Raw genomic sequence first — 12,735 nt, 5'->3', positions numbered from 1 at the left:
TGTATTGTTTTTCAGCCAAGGAAAGAACAATGAGTGCACCTTCAGCAGTGCTGAACTGCTGACATTAATCAAACGATCACTTTACCCAAGTTCATACGGATAGAGTGACACTGCCATGCAGTGAGGATTGTGGAAACCAGCAGGCACAAACAATTTAGCTAAGCCTTGGAAAATGCCAGGGCCTCTAGTCAGAACTTCCTTCTTCTAGATAAAATCTACTGCTGAAAACCCTGTTAGAGTTTTTTGTATGCTTGTGGTATATGACAAGTGGGGTTATGTATTGTGAGCGTATTGAGAATAGTATTTTAAAGAGAGAGGGCATACAGCTGTTACCATAGTAATCATCAGAGAGAGAGAGAGAGAGAGAGAGAGAGTCAGACAGAGTCTGGAGTCATCAAGGTCTTCTGTAATGATTCCAGACAATATCCTTCCTGAGCTTGCAAGTTACAGGCTGTCACTAATATTCTGGCTCCAGACCAGGATTCCCTTAGATAACCTAGTTATACATTTATCTTGTATGTAGATTGTTCTAGTTAGCCACATCCTGATTCTTAAAGGAGGCTAGCAGTCATCTGACACTTCAAATAGACACCCTTTAAAAATAAAGGCCAAAAGTAAATTCAGAAGATATTTGGGGGTAAGAGGGGAAATAAAGAGGCTTGCGGCCAAGTTGGAGATCTGTCCTGCATATGCATTTGCTGAAGGTGCAGACTGAGAGTTCTGCCCTAGCAGCATCTCCCCCTTCTTTGTACAATTTGACACTAGCTCATGCTGTTAGGTAGAGCCATGGGAAAAGTGAGACCATGTCTACGCTACAGAAACTATAGCAGCATACCTATGGCAACGTAGCTATGCTGGCATCACCCTGTAGTGTAGATGCAACCTATAGCAACAGAGAGAAAGAGGGTTTCTGTCGCTGTAGCAACACCACCTCCCTGAGTGATGGTAGCTAGGTCAATGGAACCATTCTTCTGTCAATCAAGCAGCATCTACGCCAAGTGGATGTTTCACACTCCTGAGGGCCATAGCTATGGTGAACTAATTTTAAGTGTAGACCAGGCTTCTGTGTTCTGGATCTGAAAGGGTGTTAGAGCAAATGAGTTGGTTGGGTTCACAACCCTACTGAGTTTTTAGGTTCAACTGCAGTGTCGCACTTTCCTGGCAAGTTAATGGCCCAGGTTTGCTTGAAACGTGGCCTGAGTTCACCGAAAGGTTTGTGAATCTCAGTGAGCCTTTGGGTTTGGCTGGCCTGTATTGCAAGTTTGTAATAAAGTTCAAACAATTCTTTGTTGCTGTGAACCTGGTGTTGGTCATTTATGCCAGAGCAAAGTTTGCAAGAGTGAGTGCAAAACGCTCCCATGCTGATTTGGTAGCATTTTGCAGCCACGTTGCACTGGTGTCAATGACTCCATGAGGGATGAGGGATAATGGCAAACCTGGCCTCAGATTTGCAGTATTTTCTATGAATTTTCTTTTTCTTGAAGGTTTAAGTCAGAGTCCCACAGAAAATGCCCTTAGCTCGTACAGAGTGGGCTGGCTCCCAACTTTTGGGCCAATTCTGGGCTGAATTTGAGTGGATCTGGGGCTCAATTTGAAGCAAAACCCACAGGCTCTTAGGAAGGTGAGTTATTGTTTTAAGTTAAATTAGACTAACCACAGCTGCTAAGAAAGAAAAATATAGGGAAGCTGAACCGAAACCAAATTGGGCCCCACTGCACCAGTGGGATCCTGGTGTCCAGGAGCAAAGGATGGACAGGCCACCACTCTCTCTTAGAATGGGAGAGGGGTTCCTCCAGGCCAGCAGAGGGCAACTTTAAGTGAATTCTAGACATGGATTCTATAGCGCTTTGTTCTCAGAGGCTTCCTGGCAACGTGTGTGTTCCCTGCGTAACTAGGGGCACGAATCCTCCTCAATCAGGACCACATGCCTTTGGAGTTGAGTTGGCCAGCTGTGGGGCCCTTGTCATAGCAGGGGGTGCAGGAGCCTTACACAGTTCCAGCCTCCCTTCCAGGCAGACTAACCATTGCAGGGAGCTCTGCACCCTGCCATAGGCAGGCACAAGCCAGCATAACCTAATTCTGAATTTAGCCCAGTATTTATTCTGTGATTGAATTTCTCATTTTAATGATCAGTTATAGATCATGTTGTTATTTGGATAACAGCTTTATGAGGCTGTTAACAAAGTTTCCATAATTTAAACTGCATCTCTCCAACTAAATATTGATTTGGCCCACATCACCATAATATCTGTATATCTCCCAGACATTAATTTATCTTGCTACAAACCTGTAGTTGGAGAACTGAGGCACAGAGAGATTAAGTGACTTGCTCAAGGTAACACAGGAAGTCTGTGGCAGAGCCAGGAACTGAACCCAAATTTCTTAAGTCCCAGTCTAATGCCTTGAGCACAAGCTCACCCTGACCACTCGTGCGAAGCCTCTATGTCAGACTACTGTGAATCGTGTGTTGCGTTTTGATGTAAAAATCACTGTGTTACATTGGAATGTTATTGTGTCGTGATTAGAGGCAAAACGTGGAGCGGTTTTGCAAAACCTCACTTGTCGGATTTTGGTTGTGCAAAACCAAACTAAAAATTGGTGGTGCAGGAGTTTGGACCTAGAGCTTGTTTATCCAAACCATCCACAAAGTTTATGAATCCATGTAATGGAAAGAGAGAGTTTGCTATGCAAACAGTTTTGACCCTAAAGTTCCAAAAGGGGTTAGATGAATCATGCCTGTTTTGACCCATCTGTAGTCACATCATGGCCCAGTGACATTGTGTTGGCCCCAAAGATATTTCAGGAAAATTATTTTAATCCCCTTGAAAGTCTGGCGTACAGGACATAGGTCACTTGCATCAAAACTGGGATTCTTTAACGAAACTAGAAACTCATAGACTCAGAGGGTATGTCTATACTGAGGCCAGCAAATTCACCACTTTCCAATTGATCTATCTGGATTGATTGAGTGGAAGTGAAGATCAGCTCAATTGATCCAGAAGTCGATCTGTTAAAAACACCTCTAAAAAAAAGTGTAGTGCTGCATTGACAGGTACGCATTTCTCGTTGGCGCAGCACAGTGGAGACGGCACGCTAAATGGAACTTACAAAGTTGACGGCAGCTACTCTTTATGCAGAGTAGCTTGTGTAACTCCCATCAACTGCCACTGTATTTCGCCGGCAGTATAGATCAGGCCATAGACAAGGTCAGAAGGGACCATTATGATAATCTAGTCTGACCTCCTGCACAATGCAGGCTGCAGAACTTCACCCACCCACTCCTGTAATACATTCCTAACCTAAGACTGAGTTACTGAAGTCCTCAGATAATGATTTAAAGACTTCAAGGTATAGAGAATCCACCAGCAAGTGAACTATGCCCCATGCTGCAGAGAAAGGCAAAACGCCCCCAGGGCTTATGCCAATCTGCCCTGGGGGAAAATTCCTTCCCGACCCCAAATACGGTGATCGGTTAAACCCTGAGCATGTGGGCAAGACTCACCAGCCAGACACCCAGAAAGAATTCTCTGTAGCAACTCAGAACCCACCCCATCTAACATCCCATCATAGGCCATTGGGCATATTTACCGCTAGTAATCTAAGATCAATCAATTGCCAAATTAGGCTGTCTCATCATGCCATCCCCTCCATAAATTTATCAAGCTTAATCTTGAAGCGAGCTAGTTTCTTGCCCCCACTGCTCCCCTTGCAAGACTATTCCAGAACTTCACTCCCCCGATGGTTAGAAACTTTTGTCTAATTTCAAGTCTAAACTTTCTGTTGGCCAGTTTATATCCGTTTGTTCTTATGTCCATATTGGTGCAGAACTTAAATAACTCCTTTCCCTCCCTGGTATTTATCCCTCTGATGTATTTATAGAGAGCAATCATATCTCCCCTCAACCTTCTTTTGGTTAGGCTAAACAAGCCAAGCTCTTTGAGTCTCCTCTCATGAGGCAGGTTTTTCATTCCTCGGATCATCCTAGTAGCCCTTCTCTATACCTGTTCCAGTTTGAATTCATCTTTCTTAAACATGGGAGACCAGAACTGCTCACAGTATTCCAGATGAGGTCTGACCAAACACCTCCCTATCTCTACTGGCAATATCTCACCTGATGCATCCTAGGACCACATTAGCTTTTTTCACAGCAACATCACATTGCTGGCTCATAGTTATCCTGTAATCAACCAATACGCCAAGGTCCTTCTCTTCCTCTCTCACTTCCAACTGATGCATCCCCAGCTTATAGGAAAAGTTCTTATTATTAGTCCATAAGTGCATGACCCTGTACTTTCCATTATTAAATTTCATCCTATTTCTATTACTGCAGTTTACAAGGTCATCCAGATCCTGTTGTATGATATCCCGATCCTTCTCTGTATTGGCAATACTTCCCAACTTTGTGTCATCCGCAAACTTTATTAGCACACTCACTTTTTGTGCCAATGGTTAAATAAGATTGGTCCCAAGAGCGATCCCTGAGGAATTCCACTAGTAACCTCCCTCCAGCCTGACAGTTCAACTTTCAGTATGACTCGTTGTAGTCTCTCCTTTAACCAGTTCCTTATCCATCTTTCAATTTTCATATTAATCCCCATCTATTCCAATTTAACTAATAATTCCTCATGTGGAACCGTATCAAATGCCTTCCTAAAATCTAGGTAAATTAGATCCACTGCATTCCCTTTGTCTAAAAAGTCTGTTATCGTCTCAAAAAAGGAAATCAGGTTGGTCTGGCATGATTTACCTTTTGTAAAATCATGTTATATTTTGTCCCAATTACTGTTAATGTCGATGTCCATAACTACTTTCTCTTTCAAATTTTTTCAACACCCTGCATACTACTGAGGTCTAACTAACAGGCCTGTAATTATCTGGATCACTTTTTTTCGCTTTCTTAAAAATAGAAACTATGTTAGCAATTCTCCAGTCATATGGTACAACCCCTGAGTTTACAGATTCATTAAAAATCCTTGCTAATAGGCTTGCAATTTCATGTGCCAGTTCCTTTAATATCCTTGGATGGAGATTATCCGGGCCCCCCGATTTAGTCCCATTAAGCAGTTCGCGTTTGGCTTCTACCTCAAATGTGGTAATTTCTATCTCCATAGTCTCAATCCTATTAGCCCCCCTTCCACTATCCCTAAGCTCTTCATTAGCCTCATTAAAAACTGAGGCAAAGTATTTGTTTAGATATTGGGCCATGCCCAGATTGTCCTTAACCTCCACCCATCCTCAGTGCTTAGCGGTTCCACTTCTTCTTTCTTTGTTTTCTTCCTATTTTTATGGCTATAGAACCTTTTTTCTATTGGTTTTAATTTCCTTTGCAAGGTCCAACTCTACTTGGCTTTTGGCATTTCTCATTTTGTCTCTACATGTTCTGACCTGCCAGAGATAGCTTTCCTTGTTGATCCCTCCCATCTTCCATTCCTTGTAGGCTTTCTGCTTTCTCTTAATTACCATGACACTCCTATAATTTATTATTTAAAGAGCAAACTTAGAATAAACAGATAGCTAGAAAAGGTAAACATGGATTATACTGGTTGCAGTCGGAAACTACCTGGGGCCCAGTTTTGTCCTCTGATGTGTGTGTGCAATCAAGGCAGAATTTGATTATAATATCCAGCTGTTAAAATATGAATTGTTGACATGTCAGGCTACCATCTCATCAGCTGTGTAGGAGTTAGAGATTTCACACTATAGCATGCCTGCGGACTGTAGTTCATGGATCATAGACTGGGTACTGTTGACACAAGCCGATAATAGGTGTTTCTTTGGGAACCATTGCCATTAAGATAGGCTTTTTAGTTCAGAAGTAGTGACCCTATTAGCTTCAGACTCCTTTTGCACTCTAAGTCTGCCTACTAAAATAATCCATAGGATGTTTTTAACTGGCAGAAAAAATCCCTCTTGTCCTGTGATCTAATTGTTTACAATACATTCTTTTTTGAGTGTTTTAAAATTTCCAGACAGCATAGGTGATTAGTCACATTATGGTTTCATTGCATGCAAGATTTCAGTCTGGCCCCTAGATAGGATTCCACATTATGGACTAATGTCCTCGTGTGACATTTGCATTGAGCATTCTGAGGATTTTTTTGAGCTGTGCTATGGCAAACTCTTAGAGTTCCAGGTTTAGTTAGTTGGCCGCGGCTCACCAAATGGTTTTCTGCAAAACTGCCGAGCAAGCCTGAGACAAGAACTGAGTGAGTCTGGGCTGAATTTGAGTGAAATCCACAGGATCTTTGGAAAGATTTGTTATTTTAAATCACACACACAGCTGTTTTTATCTGAGAATTCAAAGAAAAATGTAGGGAATATAAACCAAATCCAAATAAAATTTCATTGATTCCTTCCCCCATGTTTTGGCCATAGAAATTCATCTTAAAATAAGAACATTTGTTTTCCATTGGTATAATTCAGAATGACCAAAGTGATCTGGGAAGGATTTTTGAAAAAGAAAAGTTCTCCTTTGGGGTATGAGCCATTCTAGCAGGCTTTAACCCAGAGCAAATGTTATTACATCACAGTCATAAATACATGCACTGCCATCAAGCGAGATGAGTTTTCATTGCTTTCTTCATGCTGCAAGTCCTGTGAATAGCTGCAAAAGCACAAATATTTAGAAAACTTTGTATTGGCATTTAAAAAGAAAATAGAATTCATGGAGCACTAAGTCCTAAGAGAGCTGAGAGAACTCACCAAAATCAGACAAACACCCTTTAAAAAAGAAAAACAATCCTCAAACCAGAAAAAAAAAAAAAAAAAAAAAAAAAAACTATGCCCCACTTGGTCAGGAGTTTGAATTCAGCTCAGGTCAGCAGTGACTGAAAGTTGTCAATATTTGATGGCTGTTCTGTGGCCCATGTGAAATGGATCCATGTCCAAATCACAAAAGCTTCATCACGATTGACATTAGTAACTAATATCCTCATTGGCTGCCTGAATAAAGGATGAGTGCCTCATCCTTAGATCAGGTCAGTGTTGAGGCAAACAAGCGGTGAAGTATGATAAGACTGCACAGTTGTTGCTCATGATTATTCAGGATTTGCAATAGTAAAGTCACGTTATACTAACACAGCTATAATTAGATGTAGAAGTATACATAACGTCTACCAGTCTAACATTATGTCTTGCCTGGGAAGTGGCATAGCATTTGATAGATGGTGAACGTTAAGAAATCCATGTCTTAGTTGAGTGGTTTGATATGTATTGTTATGGCACAAATGATCATAAGCACATTACTGTGGTTATCACTTGGGAGAATCCAGGCAGTTGTGTGGATTAAAATTTTGAGCTAGGATACCTCAGTTTGGGTTGATATTCTTAACAAAACTCCTTCTTATTCTTTAGTACAGGCAGAAGTTGGAGACAGGCTGAGAAGGAATTATTACGAAGTTGACAACGCTTTTCCTCCTGGACTATCTCTTTTTATGGAAATTTTGACTACAACAACATTGGATGAAACAACTGGGATTCTTTTTTAAATCTTAAAACATATAGTCCCAGGTAATAGGGGTCTTACTCAGTTTCTGCACAACCTTTGCCATGACAAACCTTCCACTGAAGCCAACATGGGGTTTTTGCCTGAATAAAGACAGAGTGTTGGGATCTCAGAATTTGGCCCTTAGAGAGGGGCCTTTAATTCATATTCATGTGCAGGATTTTTTTTTCTTGCTCAAAGATGGTATTTGAAACCCCCCAGATCTTCTGTTTCACTTCAACCAGCTGTCATGTATCCCATCCTCTCTCCTCCTCCCTCAGGAGCCAATTGAAAAACTGGACTGGTGGTGGCAAACTTCCTTACGGCCTCCCAGCCATTTGTACTTTCGACTGGGGTTTGGATTCATTTAAAGGATTTACATGGATCCCCATGAAGTATTAATCAAAACAACATCATCATACAGAAAATTAATTAATTTTCCATCTGCTAAAAGTTAAAAAACTTTCATTAATCAATGTGTTTTCTGTCTGCTCTTGACCTTCACCAGGTTTATTTAAAAATAAACTACAGGCAAGTGTTTTGATTATCTATTGTCGAGAAACAATTAATTCAAGGAAATGTTTGCAGTGGAAGGAAATTTAAGTCAAGTAAGATTTAATCTTGGTATATTACTGGGCTATGGCCTGAGTGTCCACAGAGCACATAATTCAACACAAGACAATTTCAGTTGAGTGTCTTTCAGCCAAATGGCAGCCCAAATTGCTTTACAGACCTAAATAATACAGAAGTGGATCATTCTCTTCAGCCTATGTGAACACAGGGAAACCCTGATCTAGCACACCATCTCCAGAGTTGCAGAAAGGGAAGGAATTTTCCATGAAAGACCCAGTTATTCCTCAGACAGGTTAGGCCAAAAATCTAGTTAGAATAGCCTCTTTTCATAGAATAATAGGAGATAAGGTTGGAAGGGATCTCAGGAGATCATCTAGTACAACCCCTGCTCAAAGCAGGACCACTCCCAACTAAATCTTCCCAGCCAGGGCTTTGTCAAGCTAGGCCTTAAAAAACGGAGATTCCACCACCTCCCTAGATAACCCATTCCAGTGCTTCACCACCCTCCTAGTGAAAAAGTTTTTCCTTATATCCAACTTAGACCTCCTGCACTGCAGCTTGAGACCATTGCTCCTAGTTCTGTCATCTACTACCACTGAGAACAGTCTAGCTCCATCCTCCCTAGAACCCCCTTTCAGGTAGTTAAAGGCTGTTATCAAATCCCCCTTCATTCTTCTATTCTGCAGACTAAACAAGCCTAGTTCCCTCAGCCTCTCCTCATAAGTCATATGCTCCAGCCCCCTAATCATTTTTGTTACCCTCCACTGAACTCTTTCCAATTTGTCCACATCCTTTCTGTAGTGGGGGTCCCAAAACTGGACACAGTTCTCCAAATGTGGCCTCACCAGTGCCAAATAGAGGGGAATAATCACTTCCCTCGATCTGCTGGCAATGCTCCTACTAATGCAGCCCAATATGCCGTTAGGCTTCTTGGCAACAAAGGCATGCTGTTGACTCACATCCAGCTTTTTGTCCATTGTAACCCCCAGGTGCTTTTCTGCAGAACTGCTGCTTAGCCAGTTGGTCCCCAGTCTGTAGCAGTGCATGGGATTCTTCCGTCCTAAGTGCAGGACTCTGCACTTGTCCTTTTTGAACTTCAGATTTCTTTTAACACAATCCTCTAATTTGTCTAGGTCACTTTTTATCTTATCCCTATCCTCCTGCATATCTACCACTCCCCCCATCTTACTGTCATCTGCAAACTTGCTGAGGGTACAATCCACCCCATCCTCCAGATCATTAATGAAAATGTTGAACAAAACCAGCCCCAGCACCGACCCCTGAGGCACTTCGCTTGTTACCGGCTGCCAACTAGAGATTGAATCGTTGATCACTACGCACTGAGCCTGATGATCTAGCCAGCTTTCTATCCACCTTATAGTCCATTCATCCAACCCATACTTCTTTAATTTGCTCATAAGAATACTGTGGGAGACTGTATCAAAAACTTTGCTAAAGTCAAGGTATATCACGTCCACCACTTTCCTCACGTCCACAGAGCCAGTCATCTCATCATAAAAGGCAACCAGGTTGGTCAGGCATGACTTGTCTTTGGTGAATCCATGCTGACTATTCCTGATCACCTTCCTCTCTTCCAAGTGCCTCAAAATGGATTCCTTGATGACCTACTCCATGATTTTTCTGGCAACTGAAGTGAGGCTGACTGGTCTGTAGTTCCCTGGATCCTCCTCCTTTCCTTTTTTGAAGATGGGCACTATGTTTGGTTTTTTGCAATCATCCGGGACCTCCCCAAATCCCCACAAATTTTCAAAGATAATGGCCAATGGCTCTGCAATCACATCAGCCAACTCTCTCAGCACTCTTGGATGCATTGCATCTGGCCCCTTGGACTTGTGCATGTCCAGCCTTTCTAAATACTCCTGAACCTGTTCTTTCAGCACTGAGTGTGGTGCTTTGCCTCTTTTGGTTCTGGTCCCAAAAGGAACCCAGAAGGACATGGCACGCAAGTGTGGGGGAAACAAACAAACAATATGTTACCTCAATATTTTCCAATCTGCAAAAAGTTCTTCAAATGAGCAGTATTTCCTAGAGGAGTGTTGGGGAATATTTTCCAAACTGCAACATTCCTATCTGGATCTGGATTCCAAATACCTGCAAAGTTCAGTGATGTTTTGATCCAGGATTTTGACTGGCCTCATTATTGTTAAAGAAAACTGTGAAATTCAAACCCAGTTTGGATTTTTAATACCCCTCTTCTCCAACCACGAGCAGAGTTCAGGGATATTCAGATCCTGGAATTTGATTCAGCCCACCACAGAAATAAAGCCAGCTGCAAAATTTGGATCTCCACCCCTGTTTCAGATTTCCACCTCCCAAAAAGTCAAGGGTGTTTGTGTCCAGGTGTTTAGAGATTTAGGTGGCAAAGAACCAAATGGATATTATTGTTCCACAAATGCCTTCTCACTTTATATCTTGTATGTATGACAATTTAAAAAGCTCAGGGGAAGAAAACAGTGTCTTCAGTCTGAAAAGCTCACCTTCTGCTAAGGGCAATTTGAAGTCCTGTTTATAAAAATCTTCTGCACCATATCTGTTGGTTTAAAGTTTAAACATTCTAAATCCAACAGGAAGTTTACTTAAAGAAAGAAAGAAAAAGCACTAGTAGCTGATGTGACAGTAAAGATTGAACAGGTTTTAATTTATCTCGACAGCTCTGACATCATTGAATGCCTGAGGGACAGTGTTACTAATGGATTGAGTGGCACACTAGAGCAGGTCATGAACCCTGGGGCACTCAGCCTATGATCACTGGGAGAATATATATATAGAGAGAGTGCAGGGTCTCCATATAATATTTCTGTCAGATTGAATAATTCAACAAGGTGAGCAGCGGGATAGAAATAAGAAAGGGGTGAAAATAAGTAAGATGCAAATTCTCTCAGACTAGGAAAGGTCTTATAACACCCTCCTACCTAGGACATCTACAAGGCTAGAATCTGGCCCTGTCAGTGCCATTACATGGCTCTCTAGCACTTGAGCTGAAAGAACATCTTAGAAGCAGCAGTAGGTTGTTATCCTTTAATGAACATTCTACAAGAAGGCAATGCCTTAGTTGATTATGGAAGGCAGGTGTCAAATTCTGGGCCCAGTGCTGTGTGGAGCTGAGTGCCCTCCACTTCCATTGGATTCCACAGTGGCACTGTGGTTACAGTCTCAGTGAGGTAAAGCATGTTAACCTGCTTGAGACAAACAGAGATGTTTATATTCCATTCAGCAGAGCTCTATATGTGCTGTGGAAGGCTAACGGCACTTTCCTTTAAACTCACAGAGCCTGATCCTGTGAGGTAAGTCAGTGGGAGCGGAGGGCAGTCAGCACCTCACAGGCTCAAGGCCATTGATGGGAACAGGTGATAACAGGTGTACAGGTAATACAACTCCTAGCAGCAATACCCTCGTCCAGTGTTTAGTCACCAGCCCAACAATTCCAACAGTGATGCAGTGTAGAGACAGGAGGAACATACTATTGCCTACTTAGGCTTTGTTGACACTACAGTGCTTTGCTGGTATAATCATACAGATGGAGCTTCCTAGCGCAGACGCAGTGTATTCTGACAGAAGGATTCTTTTTGTCAGCACAATAACACCACCGCCCAGAACGACATTAGCTGAGCTGACAGAAGCCCTCTTCTGGCAGCATAGCTGTGACTATACCAGGGATTTGGACAGCACAGCTACGTCACTGAGGTGTGTGTTTTTTCAGACCCCTGACTGACAGCTATGCCAACAAAACTTTGTACTGTACACCTGGTCTTAGTTAGGTACGGAAGACAGGTGTCAAATCCACGACCCAGTGTGAAGAGCTGAGTGTGTTCCACTCCCATTGGGCAGCCTTCAGTTCCTGTTCAGGGCCTTATAGGAGATGTTCAGCAGCTTGCCTACCCAGGCCCTAGCAGACCTTTGTGGCAAACAGCCAGCTTCCCCTTAGTGGGTCCCAGGCTTCTGCCCCTTGTAGTGGGCCAGGGAGTCACCAGTCACCCCATCTCCCCACAGGGAGGTACCTTGCTGGGGCTCCTCCTGCCAGCTGGGGCCAAGGGTTTCCCCCTCTCTGCTCCTCGGGCTGCAGAGAATCACAGACTCCTAGCTTCTTCTCCAGCTGCCACAAGCCTTCTGTCAGCTTCCATCTCCTGTGCTTCCCCTCACACCCCCTTTAGGGAAGGCAGGGTTTAAATACACCTGGACTAGCCCTTTATTGGGTCCAGGTGTCTCTAATCGCCCTGCAATCATCTCTCCTCCGCTTGCGGGGGGGGGGGGGGGGGCTTTTGGCATTCTTGGGCTTACATACTGGCCCTGGTATGCCCTTTTGAAGCCTTCTGGCCTGACTTTATCACACCTTCCTGTGAGTCAGCAGGCACCCTGGTATTCAAAAGCACTGAAAAGAATCTTAACAACCCAGGGTATCCCATGGAAGTTCTAACACTAAACAAACACATAGAGTTTCCACTTTCAATTTACTCAGCTTCTTCCCCCATCAATTACAATTAACGGTAAGCATAGACAGGAAAATACATTCCAAACAAATTCCTATGCAATCCACAAATCTGTACCTGGGCTGATTGCTCAAGTTGCCTTATTTGTGTCACATCTGCATTAAATTGTGCTACTCCAAATTAGATGGAAAAAACATGCAAATACCATGTAGTTTTCTGGCAAATTAGCAT

General features: G+C 42.8%; 1 long non-coding RNA gene across 1 annotated transcript in view; it reads right to left on the bottom strand.

Annotated features, from left to right (window-relative positions):
• The window catches only part of LOC137151097 (uncharacterized), a 34,382-nt gene extending 22,179 nt beyond the window's left edge, over nt 1-12,203 (bottom strand). The window contains exon 1 of the long non-coding RNA XR_010919172.1: nt 12,076-12,203. This is a non-coding gene — a long non-coding RNA (uncharacterized lncRNA). The remainder of the gene's footprint in view (nt 1-12,075) is intronic.
• Between the last annotated feature and the right edge of the window lie 532 nt (nt 12,204-12,735).

The sequence above is a fragment of the Emydura macquarii genome, unplaced genomic scaffold (assembly GCF_026122565.2).
Source record: "Emydura macquarii macquarii isolate MOO-44397 ecotype Brisbane River unplaced genomic scaffold, CSIRO-AGI_Emac_v2 contig_1043, whole genome shotgun sequence".
NCBI lineage: Eukaryota > Metazoa > Chordata > Testudines > Chelidae > Emydura > Emydura macquarii.
The sequence above is the reverse complement of the archived record's forward strand: the minus strand, read 5'-3'. Positions and strand labels throughout refer to the sequence as shown.